Genomic DNA, 16,606 nt, shown 5'->3' with positions numbered 1-16,606 from the left:
CACATAATTTGTTTGGGTATTTGATATTTGGGAAATAAGTTACATAGAAGTTGGGGTCTCACTCAGCAGTAACAATCTTGCATAGTCTTGCTTTGTGTCCTATAGAAAGTAGGTGATAATCTGCGTGCATGATTGTCTCACTAAGCAATATAAAACCACTTGATGTCATGTTTCCTTAGCACTTTACTCAGCTGCTATGTAGCTTTTAATACCTTTATTACAGTTGTGTTCATGCCTGTTTCTCCAACAGACAATAAGCTTCTCAAGAGTGGGAATCTTTTATCATTCAACTTTGCATTCTCAGTTCAAGCATGGTGCTTGGAGCACAATATGTGTTTAATAAATGGTATAAATAATCACATTGATATCTTTGGTCAGTTTCATAAAAACTCATTAATTTTAGCCACTGAGTCATAACTATATATTTATGTTTCCTCTACCAAGTGTTAAGTTTTTAGCTTGGGCCATTTAGTACCAATTGTACACTAAAATTTTATTGTTCTGTAGCGGTCTGTGCTCTTCCCCTTCCTCCAAGCATGTGGCAGTGAAACTACATAGCATGCTCCCGACATCAACTACTTTCACTCATACTGACAATAATTCTAATAACGAACATTCATATAATACTTACTCTGAGACCTGCGCGTGTTATTCCAACAACCTCATTATTTTCTCTGTTTTACCAAGAACTAAAGTAATGTGCCCAAGGTGATGCTAAGTGGTGGGGCCAGAAGCCAAGCATGTAGACACGGTGCTCTTTTTCCTTTTGAGTAACTTACTTAACCTATCACCATCTACTGAGATTCCGTGATCAATGCCTCCATGTTGGTTTTCTCATATAACCTTGACAACAAGACTAAGAGATAAGTGTAATTATTAGTTCTATTTTTCACTTGAAGAAACTAAGACTCAGGTTACATGGCTAGTCCAAGGTCGTATCACTAGTAAGGGGAAGAGTTTGTGTTTAGAAGTATATGCCCTGGTCTTTACATCATACCACAGCTGAATACAAATCAGTGAATTAATGCTAAGTTCCTGGGGTTTGTTATAATTTTCACTTTGCATATCTGAATCTTAAGAGGAGGGGTTTGAGGGTTTGACAGACCTTGGTTTGAGTCCTGGCTCTGGATCGTTGGTCAAATCAAATTAATCTTTTGGTATCTCAGTTTCCTTATCATGAAAATGGATTTCATGTGTGAAAATTAAAAGGGATTATGCACGAGGAGATTGCCCTGTACACAGTAAAGCACAGCACATATTAACTTCTATTCACAAGGATGGCAGATGATTGCAGACAGCATCCAGTGGCAGAAGGAGGATTTGAACTCTTAACTCTCTGCTTGACTCCATTAGATCTCTCTCTCGACTTCTCACGTTTCCTCAGGTGCTCTCTCTGCAGCTTCCAATCAACACCTTACTTAATGGTTTAGTCAGGCGGTGAATGAATGGCCGTTGCAGAATTAGCAGCAAGTTTTCTAGACGTCTCCTTAACTGATTCCAAAGGTAAGAAAATATTTATGTTAGAACTAAATAGTTTTGAGTACAACGTCACAAAAGTCAAAGAGGGAGGAACAATAGAATTAGGTCTGTGGGAATTTGTAGTCTGAGGGCCTATCATCAGTTAAACCTTACCCAGTTTTTCTGGAAATAGCTGCTTAGAGCAATATACAACTCCTGAAAAAAAAATACCCCAACAATCCAGAAAGGTCTGACAACTCCTAGGACAAATCAAAACAAAATGAAGCAAAGCAAAGCAAACCAAATTAAATAAAATAAAAAAATAAAAAGAACAAATACCCCCTACCCCAACAAAACAAATATGTCTCATTTAAAGGTCATCAAACAATGTCGGGACTTTACACAATTCTTTTTACTCCCTGAATTTAAGAAACTTCAAATTTATGGGATTATGAGTCACTCTCACCTTCCATAAAACAAGGTGGAGGCGGGATCACCTGAAAGGTGAATTTGGATTTCTGCAGGAGAGAGAGGTAGTGATCTGGAAACTCTTTCCCGGGGCCTTTGTCTCCCTGGTGGTTGAGGTTGCCTGAAGCCTTGAACCTGGGCACCCCAGGGCTCTCCTTTTTATTCCCCTCTCCACAAACTGCTTTCCTTTCTCCAAATCATGATGTTCCTTTGCAAGTTGGGGGACAAAAATGCTCTTTTCCCAGAATGGACTATGAACCCAGGATACAATTACTCATATGGTTTAATTTAAAATGCAGAATCTTTGAAAAATAGGTATTTTCAAAATAAGCGTTTTGGTCTGGAGCTCTGGTTCTCATTAACTTGGCTGAAGCCCTTAATGATATGTTGGAACTGCTCAGACACCAGCTCACACGCCTGCTCTCAGGTGTTCATAAGCCCGCTGCCTTCCCGGGGGGCCCTGGTCAGCAGCATCTGACAGGGCTGCGCCGGGCCTGGTGTTCCCCTCACTCCATCCGTGACTTTTTTTGAAAGGGAGCTGAGTGGTTTAATGTGATGTTTTGGTAATCTCTGCCCACTCTGCTGAAGTGCACGGTGCAGGAATGACAGTACGTGGGTCTGGCCCTGCCTCCCAACACTTGCACCATTCCTCTGGGTGCCGGGCCTCCTGCCTGCCCTGTCGACCACATCTCTGCAACCAGGGACTGACTTTCACTCAAGTTCAAGCATAGGAATCTTTAAGGAAAAACTTTGGCTGAGGTGGAGGAGTCATTCGAATCTGTTGGGAGCGTATTAAGTATTATTAGAGCAAGCCAAATGTAATCTCTTTGCCTACTGTTAAAACTGGAATGTATGGTACAAAAAAAAAGCATTCCATAGGCATGTAAAATTACATGTTTACTTTAAGACATACCCTTTTATCTATAATATTAAAAAAAGATATTAACTGTTGGTTCTCAGGAATGACTTTCATTAGGGAAGAAGGCAAGGGACCCGGTAATCCTTTTTCTACAGGTCCTCAGGGAAGGGCTCAGAGTTCTGCAAACGCTGAAATTTCAAGGTCCCAAGCCCCAGACAACGTGTGTGAGGCACATGGTCCTTTTCTACCTTGGACGTGTGAGGAGAGGTCCTGTACTGTAAACGTGGAGTCTGAAGCTCCCTGGCCATGGCCAGAAGCTGTGTTTCCACAGAAAAAGGGCATTTGGAAAGCCTTCCCTAACCCGTAGCCACATTGGTAAGACTTCTCTTCACAAGAGTCTCTCAGTTTTCCATTTGGGAAGTTAAGAAAGACTGTAGTCTTTTAAGTTTGTTATTCTCTGATCCCAGACGCTAAATTCTACCACGCCCCATACCCTTGGCATCTTTGTCCTTTTCCCCCATGCTAAGCCCATGCTAAGCCTCTGCTTAGAGTCCTGGCCTCCTCATACTACCCAGGGCTTCCCCCCCCATTTTCCTTATTCTGCCGTCCCCTTTTCCTAACTTGTTCTGTTTTGGCCTCTTGGACACTTGGTCTTCCATCCTTATTTTCTCAGTGAATGTCCTTTTCACCATCTGCTCAGCAGAAACCTGTTGTAAATCTGCTCTTAGAGTTTTTCTGCTACAAACCCGCAATTCCCTACCTGTGATCCTGAAATGAAGAAATGCATTAAGAACCAAGAGCTTTTTGTATCACATTTGGTAACAAAAACAGATGTGAACCAATGTGAAACTATTTGTCCTGCTTGCTGTTAATATACATACACTTGTCTGCAGAAATATTAGCGTGTTTAGTGTGTTTCCCAGGAATCATATATTGACTGTATGTGTTCCATTATTAGTTTTTTAAAATAGGAAAATGTTCAGTATGCTTCCCAGGTATTATGTATTAACTGTATGTGCTCCATTATTAATTTTCTAAAATTGGAAAAATTCTGAATCCAGAAACACATCTGGCCTGCGGGTTTTGGATAGGGGTTGTAGACCTGCGCTTCTGCACCTTTGCTCTGTTTGTTCTGGGAAAGTCCTTTCCTCCATTTCTGACTATTCCCCACACCCCTCTGTCGTGCTCACTCCTTCTGTTCATCTTAGCATCACTCCCCTCCTTGATGGAGGCTACACATCTCCATATTTTTCTTCTGACCTCATCTCTGCACTGCATTCAGCTGACTGCATTCGCTATTCACCAACTCTGGGGGACCCTTTTCATTCTTTACTTGACTTGCTCTCTCTGTCTTACTAGAAACTATTCATCTCTCCCTTTTCGATATCATCTCCTCCCCTTTCTTCTTCAGCACCATCCTTCTGGTCCTCCTCTCCCTCTCTGAGCAGTATTACTTGTTACTGTGGTTTCTGGGTCCCTCGTTCTCTGTGTACTCCTGCTTTCAAAGCTTGTTGTGGGGAAGAGCTGGGTCAGTCCAGGTGATTCAGTAGGTCCTCTCTTCCTGTGAGCCCTGCCTTTCTTACCCACTTCCTCTTTTCCCCAAGTGCATTACCCTTCTTCTGAAGCTCCAAGGCCCCTTTCTTTTGCCTCTGTAACTTGTTTCCTGTGCCCATTTCTTATACAGATCACTTCTTCTAGCTCTGTGCCTTTCTAAATAAAGAAAGCTTTCTTTATTTAGCTTTCCATATTCTCTTATAGTTTGAGTCTTGGCTCTGAATTCTTTCTTAGCCAGAACACAAGTATCAAGGTTTCTGAGTCAAGGTCCAGTCTGACTCCACCAGCCCAACACCTGGTGCTGTTATTGCTGCCAACACCTCTACCATTTAGAAATCAGAAACCTGGCAGTTATTCTCAGGTATCATCTTCCAAGTACTTTTGACATGATCTTTGAGAGCATCTTTTGCCTTCTGGCATGGTAAGATAGTCCAGGCTCATCTTCCATAATTCCTGCCCCAGACCTGGAGTCATCCATTTATTGTCATGGAAAGGATTCTTTTTAGTGGAAAATGACATATAGAACCAATCTGGGCACAGAGATGCTTATCTCTGAGATTGGTTATAGTTTCTAAACCTTTTCAGCAGACAAAACTATGAGACAGGCACTTTTTTGAAGATAAAATACATTATGAGTTTGTGCTGATACTTCTAATTTAAATTCAGGACTGTCAGGCTTTCACTTAACTTCATTAGCCTTATATGTGTATCTGCTTCCTTCCATGCTAAAAATGATGGCTCATAAGTAATAACAACATGCTTGCTCAATTGCTTTGTCTCAGGGCAATGGATAATCAGGATAAAACCAACAGCAACACAAACGTGATTACCTACATCAGTTTAAGTTGTTACTATTTGCAGTCCTTTTTGTACTTAGGGCATATCCTGCTGGAGGTGCATAGTCAAATTGTTCTAATTTAAAGCAACCTGGACAAATCTCCCTCTCTGGTTAATGCCAGAAACTAGATATACAGTTAGGTTCACTTGTTTATGATTTTCAATAATTGCTTTAAAAATTTAATTTTGTTTTTATTTTATATAAAATAAGTTTGTAGTTCAAAAAAGATATCTATAAATAAGTTATATTTTAAAAAGTTAATTTTTTTTCCTGTCCCCTCCACCCTTCTCTAGGACCAAACTGAATGATATGTTAATAAATAGAATTGTTTAATTCCATTAATAAGTGAAACAATTGGCCCTGGCTGGCATAGCTCAGTGGATTAAGCACAGGCCTGCGAATCAGAGAATCGCTGGTTCGATTCCCAGTCTAGGGCACATGCCCAGTCTAGGCCAGGTACCCAGTGGGGGGGGCATGTAAGAAGCAACCACACATTGATGTTTCTATCCTTCCCTTCTCCTCTCTCTAAAAATAAATAAAATCTTAAAAAAAAAGACTCAACTTAAAGAAATATAAGTGAAACAATTAGACATTTCTTTTGGCCTAGGGGTACCAAGAACTATTATTGAGATAGTAAGGGGATTAAGAATCGAGAAAGTTTGGGAGTCTGTAGTACATATAGAGAGTCCTCATTTCTTTTTACAGCTGTCTGGTACTCTTTTGGGTGGATATCCTACGGTTAATTCCACCAGCCCGCTGTTGATGAACCTCTGGGTTAGTTCCAGCTTTTAGCTATTTCAAGTAGCGCTGAGCCGCACAGCCTGAGCATGTGTGTTTTTGTGTTTTTGCCAGTGTATCTGTGGGAGAGAGTCCTAGAAGTGGGATGGCTGGGTCGAAGGGTAAATGCAGATGACATTTTGCAGATACTGCCAAAATTCCCCTTCATAGGGGTTACACTATTTTGCATTTCTATCATCAAATGTTCCTGTTCTTCAAAGTCTTGCCAACAAAGAATGATGTCAAAGTTTTGGGATTTTGCCAATATTATAGGTGAGAAATTGTATCTAACTGTAGTTTTAATTAATATTTCTCTTATTATGAAAGTGGTTGAACATTTTTTCATATGAGTAAGAGTCATTTGCATTTCTTTGTATATGAACTGTTTGTTTACATCACTAGTAAAATTTTCATAGGGTTTTTGATCTGCATTTTTTGAGACTTTACATATAAATTACAAATACATTTTCTAGTTTGTCATTTGTATTTTAAAAATTAATATGTATTTCCAAATAACCCTCCAGACTACAATTTGTCTTTTTAGTTGTGTATTATGGTGGTGTATTTTCTCCTTGCTATGTAAATTCTTACACTTTTATTTAGTGAAGCTTTTAGATGTTAAGTCACACAGGAAAAGTTTCCCTACTCTATTAACTTGTGTTTTCTTTTACTATACTTTTGACTTTGCCACACTTCTCTATGTCCAGAAAATGGGGAAGACAATCAAAGAAAACTTGGAAAGGCCAAGAGATAACTCCTCACCTTGAAGTGTCAGGGCCTAGAATGACTTTGTGCATTTCCTTTTGGACACGGAGTCAGTCATCTTTTGTATTTGGCTTCAAGTTCTGACTCTAAACTCTGACTCTGACTCTACAAAGTGCTGTTTCTACCTGGAAAGTTGGCTTTAAAATATATTGACTGCAGACAGCTGCCTTTGTTTTAACCAGTAAAACATAGGGAAGTGAATCCATTGCCAGAGCAGAGAAAGCATGCAAGTAAAGGAGCAGTGAAATTCTAGAGGCTGATTTGGTTCGATTTATTGGTGTTTTTACTCAGCTTTGGTGGAGTTTGTGTGCATGTGTATGATCCGCAGAGGTACCACATATCCCCTTTTTTTTCAAAGTGAAGTTGACTTTTAACCACTCAAATATTGTGCAGTAAAACAGCAAGTGGGAGCTTTGTAGAAGAATGAGGTCATGTTTGTACTATAATATTAGAAAACACTAACTTTGATGCTAATTAAGTGAAATGTTATCACAGCAAATTACATTTCATTATGTTTTGAATTTTGTTAAAAATTTTATTTAAAAGTTTGTAAAAATTTGTCTCTATCTTGTTATATAGGTACCTACATAAAACCCTTGATCTTGCCTCTGTTCTGCAAAGTCTAAAGTATATTCTACCTGTCTCCATACAGAAAACACTTGTTGACCCCTGCATTAAATAACAGTAACATGCCCTGGCCGGTGTGGCTCAGCTGGTTGGAGCATCATTCCATAAACTGGAAGGTCGCAGGTTCAATATTTGGTCAGGGCCAATACCTAGGTTGTGGGTTTGGTCCTCCCCTGGGGCGCACAGGAGAGGCAACAGGTCAATGTTTGTCTCTCACATTTCATTCTAGAGCTGATGAAGAGTCTGCTTCATCAGCTCTAGAATGAAAACAAACAAGGTATTTTCATTTTAAACATGACTCTAGATGATTCCATTGGAGTTTGGACTAGCACGAGAAAGTTGGTGTAGAGTGGGGCAAGGCCCCTCTAAGGAAGTACATTCTGGGTTCAGACTTGAAGGCTGAATGAAACAAAAATGGGCAGTTCGGAGAAGAGTGTTCTGAGGAGAAAAGGCAGGGGTATCTGAGGAAATGAAAGAAGTGTGGGGTTTCTGGAGCGGAGAGAGTGAGGTGAAAAACGTGAGGTGAGAGGAGACTGGGGACACTCTGAAGCTGTCCAGAGAGTGACCTTGACCCCTCTATACACTCATTTTGATAAATCAGCATACTGAAGGGCACACCTGGAAAGTGATGAATATTCTATTGAAATTCTCCTCTGAGACATCCCTTAAAATTCCCACTTTTAGAAAACAGATAAAATCCTCAAGATAAAGGAAGCCAGAGTGTGCTCTCCTTAAGCGTGCCCACACCCCTCCTTTTCTCAGGCATGCATGTTTGCTCTCTAAACTTTAAGGGTCCCCACGAGACTCACAATCAGAAGAGCAGCGGACAGCGGCAGCCGGTCTCAGGCTAAGCCCTTGAACCCGTCTCCAAGGGCCCCCTTTCCCTGACTTTTCAGTAAACTGGAGGCAGCCCTGCCCTGGCCCACTTTTGTCACTGTGACTTGTACTTCTCAGTGAGTTCATGCAGCCTCACGTGGCTCACTTTTTTCCTCTAATGTGGCTAGAGAGCCACAGCTGCCCTGCCTAGGCTCTCTCCTGTCACTCCTTCTATGCTAAGCCCCTTCTTTGTTTCAATGTCCCCAGCTTTAATAAACGTACTCTCAGAATCACCTGGACTCGTATTGCAAAATCTCTGCATGAAGTCAAGAACCCACACACTATGGGCTGGCCCAAGGCAGACCGACTCCTGGCCCTGTCCCTTTTTAGTGACATAACCAGTCTAATGGACTCATATTAGTGTCCTAGATTATGTTCATAATTTTCTCCTTACTTATATGATCCTGTACGGATATTAATGTGCATATATTTATACTACACATCATTTAATTTAAGATGCCATCAGTGTAAGATAGTTATTTTGTTTTATGTAGAAAGAAAAGAGATGCTTCCAATTAAACTGACACAATGCTTACTCCTTGTAATTTTTATTTTAAACTTATTGAATTAGTTCTTTTGGACCTATCTGGACATCACTCTTTTGCACACATTAAAAAATGTAAGTGAAGTAAATTGGGTAAGACATTCCTAAACTTCTTCATATTCAGAATTTGACTATTTTGAATCGCTTTTCAATTCCCAGATGTGGGGGGAGGTCTTTGCTTTCCCGTGCCCTGCCGGTGTCTGTGCCGTCAGGAGCGTTAGTGATGCAGTCCGTCCTGTGACGATGCTCCCTGCTGCCTCCGATGCTTCCTGGAGGCCCTGACACCCTCTGCACGTGCATGTGGGGGCCAGGACCGTGCCACAATGACTGCCACGTGGCAGACGGTGACTCAAAGATATATTTTCATTTCAGAGATGTCATAGTGTAAAAAACCGAGCATTTCCAAATGAAGGAAATAGAAACATTTTTTAGGTACATACACACACGGGCATTTTTCTGAATGACGTGGTTGTGTTTTTGCTTTTTACCGAGATGGCGTCACATTATACACGTATTCCTGCATTTTGCTTTTCTCGTTCAATGCTGTGTGGAACTCCCTCAAGTCACTTGACATAGCTCTTCTTCATTCTTTTAGGGTAGCCATATACTCTTTAATGGTGTATCCCAATGTAACTAGCCGGTTTCACATTTACGAACATTCATTTTGTCTATAAAGCTTTTTGCAACTATCAAAAATGCTGCAGTAAGTATCCTTGTACAGATGTCCTTAAGAACTTGTGCTTTTATTTCCCAGGTCTGGAATTACAAAGGCAAAGAACACTGTTCATTTTAACATGTTGTGGTAAGGACATATGTGGTAAGACTGTTTTCCACAAAAGTCAGGAAATCTTTTTCCTACCAGCGGTGCATGAAAGTGCTGTGTTCTCCACGACCTGCATATTCATTTTGAGAGAACTGACATTTAATGATAATAGATGTCATCCATGAAAGTGATTATCTTTTTTATCTTCAATAATATCTCTAGATTTCTTCATATAGTTCTTTTTTGGGGGGTGGGTTCCAAATTACTGTATTTGAAGGAATGGTACAAATGAAGGACTTAAGTGGATGATTTGGTACAAGTTATAGCGAAGGTGACGTAACTCCAACATACACGTGCTGCTTTGGTGACCGGGGAAGTCACCCTGGAGGCTGTGAGAAGGCCGTCTAAAGCTTAGCTCTCTTCACTGTCTCCCTGGGTGTGCTTGTCAAAGAGATGCTCTGCCCTGCCAGATCCAGGGCCCCCCGATCTGCACAAGTTGGTTACGTGGTCACCCAGTTCTTTGATGGATTTCACCTGCTCATCCAGGTAGTGGGTCTCAATGAAGTCACACGAATGAGGGTCATTTCTTTCAGTGGCCAGTTTGTGCAAGTCCCGTAGTGACTGATTCACACTCTTTCCCAAGTGTAGTGCACACTCCACTGCATTCAGCCCATTCTCCTAGTTATCACGGTCTGGTTTCTTGACCTTCTGAAGGAAGATTCAACTGCCTCGTTTGTTCTGCAGCTTCATTAGTTTCTAGCATGTTCCCTCTTCTAATGAGATTGGCGAAGAAAACAGTTGGCAAAGCTCTTCAAAGCCCCATCACTGTGGTCAAAATAGTAAGACGTGGACAGGCAGATGGGGAAAGGGTAGAGCTCAGGGTTGATCTGGTGGTTGATGGCGGCCTCTGAGTCTTGGTGGTAGTTCTGGTGCACCTGCGATGTGGACGTGGTTGTCGTGGTGGGAGACTGAGGACAGGAGGCTTTGCGGCGCTGGAGCGGTGGCGGGGAGCCTGGGGCGGTGTGAGTGCACTGTGAGGAGGTGGCAGAAGGACAGATCTGGGCAGCCAGCTGGGATGGAGGGTTGAACATCAGGTTCGATCCAAGTACTGTTGGAGCAGGAAGCCATGGCGACTCTTGGTGAAGACTGATTTCTTCATATAGTTCTTATGTATTTCTTCTTAAATGTATTCCTAAATATTTCATAGTTTTTGTTCCTCTTAAAATAAACTATTTTCCTCATTTTATTCCTGAGTTTATTCTAGAATAGAGCCATCAATTTAAAAAAATATTTAGCTTATGTCCAAGTTGTCTTTTAATTCTGTTTTAAAGGTTTAGCCATCTCATTACCATTAAGAGATTTTTAAATCACGTCTTTCCCAGCCTCGGGAGTCCACCAGCAAATTTCATGACTCCTGGCAGTTTTCTACTGAAGGAAGATGCAGCCTGCTATGGCTGCCGTTGCTACTCTCCATTGAACTTCCCTTCTGTGGAATGCTTTTCACTTCCACTTTCTCCTTAAAGTTCACGAATTTCGAGCTGCCTCTCTGTGACTTCTTGTCAGTCCAGCCTGAAACTTTACACACACCCTTTCAATCTGGGGACTCCGATCTTTTTTCAGTTCAGGGAAATTTTACTCTGCTCTTTACTGAGTGATTGCTTTTCCTCCACATGTTCCGTTTCCTCACTTAGAAACACCTTTTATTTCCATATTACGTCACCTGCTGATGCCTGCAGTTTCTTCTTTCTTTCTTGGATTCTTTAATTTCCTTAATTATTTTGCTCACACTACTTTGAAGTATTTTTGCATTTGTTCTCCCAGAGTACTAATTAAGCCTTAATAATTATTACCTTCTCTTTTAATTTAACTAATAAATTTTCTTCTGAGAAATCTTATTTTTATGCCAGTAAAGTCTTTTAAGTGTTGTGAGAACTCCTCATTAACATTATTTTCTACTCAGGTTTCCATCTATGTCCTTCAGCACTTTTGTTTTAGTGTGATTTTGATTTTTTTCTGCCTGATCTTTCTCTCTGTGGCTGCTGGGACCCCTCAGATGGGTTGTTAGTTTTCCTTGTCCACTCTTTAGCACTCAGACCTGAAGTATCTTCCATGGTGGGAATACAGCTGGAGGTGAAAAACAAATGCATTATGGTCCTTCAGGCCTGTAACGTAAAGGCAGATATCAGCATTCTGTTGAAAAACCTGGAGAAAATCCTGTGGTCTCTCTTTGCTCACTCAGCTGAAGAGAAAGGAAGGTTCATTCACTTGTTCTGCCTTGTCTTGGCTTTGCAAGGGTCTGGAGGACCTGGCGCGTGCAAACCATGTCCGTGTCAACTTTGAAGAAGTGGAGGGCATCGCTGGGATCCACAAATCACCACTTTTCGTCTTGTACATGTGTATCACAGGTCCTGGCTGCCAACTCTATTTCAGAAGTCCTCATTGACTGTCCAGTTCGGTGACTTGGGAACCCTATATAGGCTCAATCTGAATGTGGTCTTATGGAGCCCAAACTCTCACTCACAGATCTCAGCACCTGAATGCCACTGGAGAGGCAGATAGTTCATTCTGGGAGTGCTGAGATGGCCACTTTACTGAAGCCACCAAGTTCCCAGAACCCTCAGTGTATGCCTTTTATTCAAGGATTTTAAGCATAGGAGTGACACAGCCAGGCTTGTGTTTGAACAAGGCTGTGACACTGGAGAAAGGGAGACTAGTGAGGAGGGGGTTGCAGGAGTCCAGGAGAGAAATGAAGATGGTTTGGACTATGCTCGTGCCACAACAGATGGAAAAAAGTGGGTGAATTTGAGAGTTTTTGAGAAATCTTGTTTGACACTATAGGACAAAACGATGAATTGCAGACAGTGGCTAAGACAGAGGCAGGAGTCAGTAATTAACCTGCTAAATTAATTAAGTAGAATTCCGAAGACTATCCATCCAAACTTATACATGCAGAGAATCTGCATGAGCCTGGGCAAGAGGAATATAAAAGTTTAGGCAAAATAGTTTATCCTCAATATTTAACAAAATCTGTATTTAAAAAAAAACCCCACATCTCATTCATTCATGTTTAGTTGTGCCCAGCACAACTAAATCCACATGAGTTGTGTTGAAAGGATATAGTTGCACTTAACTTGAGATTCCCAGGCCTTTGGATGAAAATCCTCTTCACGGAGGATATGGAAAATGAAAGGGTTTTGACCCAAAGGGCCACAGCCAGCTTAGCTAGGAGCCTGTATCCAGACCGGACATACCTGACCAACTAGGATACACACAGCCATTTCTTTACTGGAGACTTGTATCCAGTTTCTGACATCTGGACACAACTTGTCAACTCCAGCTTTGTTTAGTCACAAGTAACCCAAGGTCGCAGTCAGGGCCTTAAGACAGGACTGAGCTACCCTGGGTACTGGCTGGCAGACCCCTTATACATGGTAGGGGTCTGAGGGCCACCTCCGAAATATGTTCTCAACTATGGACCGTTGCCTCCTACTAGCACATCAGAGACTTGCGCATGTATACCCTGGGGACAAAACATGTGTGGAGGAACCCCAGGTAACTCTGGGAAGTGAAGGCACAGATCACCTGTATTCTGGCTTTTTTAAGCAGCTGTTAATATGAATAGGAAAACAATGATCGGGGTTATCGCATTTAGAAACCCACCCTGTCACATTATTGGAGAGGGAATACTCCCTTAGTTAGCAGAAGGAATAATCCTGAGAACCTACCCACTGGTTCTGGGAAGATATAGCAATTTTTCGTTTGTGAGTTATGATTTTTAGCACACAGATAAATGGGCCCCAGTCTCAAAACTAGAACTGGGAGGAAGAAGTGGGATGGTGGTGATCTTACCAGCAACATTAGAAATTATTCTCCTGTCAACATGCCATAGATGTTGATACTTCTGTCCCTTAACCCCTTCTTCCCCTTCCCTTGTTGTATCCCTCCTGTGAGCTGTAAGGACCAAAGCTGAAGATAGTGCCTCAAAGATGTAAGAAGGCAATAACCAAGACAGTGGGAAAAGATGACGCAGGGAAGAAGGGCGATGCATCTCTCTGAGGTGTAAGGGGGTGGGCTGGCTGTTGTCCTGGTGGAGGCAGCGCCTGGCAGTAGCTCCAGGAGGGACTCAGAGGCACTCACCATCTGAGAATTCCCCGCCTCCCCTTCCCCTTCCCACCCACCTGGGATTTCTCTACTCTGCCTGGTCAGTGAGGAATATCGGCATAGCAATGTTGATAATAGGGATTGGAGGACATTTCTGGTTTTGAAAAGTAATCTGTAGAATTACATTTTTCTCTACATATTGGTAAATTGGTAAATATCTTTATATTATTTCTATGGATTATTTAGATAGATTATCAATTAAATGTTCATAGATTTAGTACACACTAAAGCTATCACTTTTCATCATATCAGATATTCTACAGTGTGTCTTAAGCTAGAGTCCTGGGGAGAGAGCACCCACTCGGTCTCTTTTTTATGTTTATGAGGTATTTCTCTTTTCTTCTCCACAGGCAAGTAGCCCTGATTGGGGCTTGGTCCCCTGCACAGGTCTGGCTAAGCTTCCGTCTCTCTTTGCGCCTGTACCTCAGCTGGTAGAGCAGGCTCCTGTGCTTATAGACTAAGTTATTTTAGGCCTGTGAGAAAGAGAGGAGGAGGCCCATCTTAGGTGCTCAAACCTAGACTCTAGCCCAGCTCGCCGGGGGGCTGAGCACTCGGGGTGTCCTGTGCTTGTCCTGCTGTTGATAGAGAACAGCTCCATTCTCCTCTGTGATGTTGGCTCTTATGTGTGTACTCCTTGGAGGTCCCGACCTCCAGACATGGTCTAGGGTTCATTTTCTCTTTCCATTTCTCTCTCCCTCTCCACCCTTGCTCTCTCTTTCCCACCCTCCCTGTCACAAATTATGTGTCAATAGCTATTCTAAGATTCTATATTAATTAACTCATTTTATTCTCACGGTAGCTGGATAAGGTATATACTTGTGTGATCACCCCCTTGTACAGATGAGGAGACTGAGATACACAGATTCTGAGTAACATGCTGTACAGCATTTAAAGCAGGCAGTTTATCACCAGAGACCCCCCACATAACCCCTTGTCTATACTCTAAACAACTCCAGGCATGGTGTGCCCAGGTGGAGAAGAGATTTCACGTACACCAATATTAATGCTTGTGCTCATATGTAGTCAAGGTAACTCACCACCAAACAGGCTTCAAACAGTGCTAGGGGATCAAAAAATCCCCCTTTAGAAAGAGTCCCCCCTCCAAAAACCCACAAGAAATAACCCACCGCAAAACCATGTTTCCTTTCCAATGACTTTAAACTTGCGGACCAAACCTGGGAGATTTATTTTCATCTGTTGAATAGTGACACCAAAACATGGGAAAATAATAGTTGTAGAACAATGTTCCCCAAATATGTTCTAAGGGACCTTAATCCTGTAAGTTATTAGTGGATGTAGAAGAATTTCACGGGCAAGTATCTTTGAAAAACTGCACTTTAAGTAGATGTAAATAGGTTTCCTGATTGCAGGGCTCCCAGAGCCCTTGATGTGCTCATAGTCATGGTGAGTCTCCAAGAGAAAGATAAGAGCCTGCATCTTTTCCCCAAACTGATCTGACTACAGAATCCCTCCCTTTTCCGCTCCAACATACTCCTTTTATTCGCCGAGGATGCCTCACGGAAGAAAGGCAATTCTAGATTTAGAGTAGAATGCTAAGGAGGATTGCAAATTCCGCAAGAGTAGAAACACTTTCTGTTTTGGAAATCTGCTTCCCCTGTACTGTAAGCACCAAGGAATAACAGTGCTGTGTCCTAATCAGTGTCTGAGGGCTAACCACGGCCAACCTTCTACAGTGTCCTCATCCAATTGAGAAACGTTCCTGTTTTCTCCTCCCGTTGCAAGTGGCTCTCAGCTATTCATGGTGAAGCTCTTGGATTTTTGTAGTTCTTTTCCAAGCAGTTCTTTTAACATTACCTCATTTTAACCTATTGGGTAATTTATTTTTAGCCTCAAATCCAATTAATCCAAAGGTGTTAGGGAAATCTGATCCAGATATTTGTCTATTTAACCCTTCCTTAGATGAAGCACTGAATTTTCTCCATTCTGTACATAATTGCCGCTCTGTACCCCTGGCTCATTAAGGAGGAAGGAGCATAAAATTCATGTGACGCAGCTGTCGTACCACAGAGGTCACAAGACATTTTAGGGAAGACTAAAAGTTGGAGAGGTAAAGATAACAATAAAAAATGTGTTTCTAATTTAATGTGTTCACAATAGTTTACACATGAGGCTGAGACTAGAACATGTTGGAAACAGAATAAGTAAAATAAAAGCTTGAAAAACAATCTCATTTTATGGATTGAAACATTTTAAGGGAAATATTTGCTTTAAATTAATTCCAAGGCCCCACAATGAAATATGGATCTTTTCTCAATTTCTCTGTGGTGGGGGGGTGGTGTATGGACAAGGGGAAAACAGATATCAAAAGGACTTTGAAGTGTTTAGATTCAAACCACCCCTCTGTGGAAAGGCTGGGGGAGACAAGTGTGAAAAAATTCACCATTTGGCAAATTCTCAAAAATAGGTTTTTTTTTAATCTTTGTTTTCTTCTCTCCCAGGTTCTTAATTTTGAGACAGGAATGATAAAGGGGCCCAACAGTGTCTGTTCTTGGAACCAAATTCTTAAAAAAGAGTCTTCAAAACTTTGTAAAGAAACCTGTAATTACATCAGCTTTAGATGGCTGTCACCAGAGACCAGAGCAGGTGCCACTCCTACATAAGGGTGGGGACAGAAGCATGGAGGCAAGAAGAGAGGTTACGAAGAGTTTGTACCAGCAGAGGAATATGCCCCTTTCTCTCTCCCTTCCTGACTCCCTCTGTCCTTCCTTTCTCTTTCTGCTTTCCTCTTTCTCTTCCTTCCCTCCTTTTCCTTTCTCCTTTTCTTCCTCTTTTTCCTAAGACAAGGGAAGGAATTGACAATTTATCCAAAGCCCCAAGGTAAGGCCCATTTTGGAATTTAGCATACTTCGTATCTTAGAAAGGTAATTAAATACATACACCGTGTAATATGGATAT

General features: G+C 41.7%; 1 pseudogene; it reads right to left on the bottom strand.

The window, feature by feature from the left end:
- Window positions 1-9,940: 9,940 nt before the first annotated feature.
- Window positions 9,941-10,620, bottom strand: LOC112315720 (ferritin heavy chain pseudogene; annotated as a pseudogene).
- Window positions 10,621-16,606: the final 5,986 nt, after the last annotated feature.

Source organism: Desmodus rotundus, chromosome 8 (assembly GCF_022682495.2).
Source record: "Desmodus rotundus isolate HL8 chromosome 8, HLdesRot8A.1, whole genome shotgun sequence".
NCBI classification, from domain to species: domain Eukaryota; kingdom Metazoa; phylum Chordata; class Mammalia; order Chiroptera; family Phyllostomidae; genus Desmodus; species Desmodus rotundus.
Note: the sequence above shows the minus strand (reverse complement) of the source record. Positions and strands in the feature narration are given on the sequence as shown.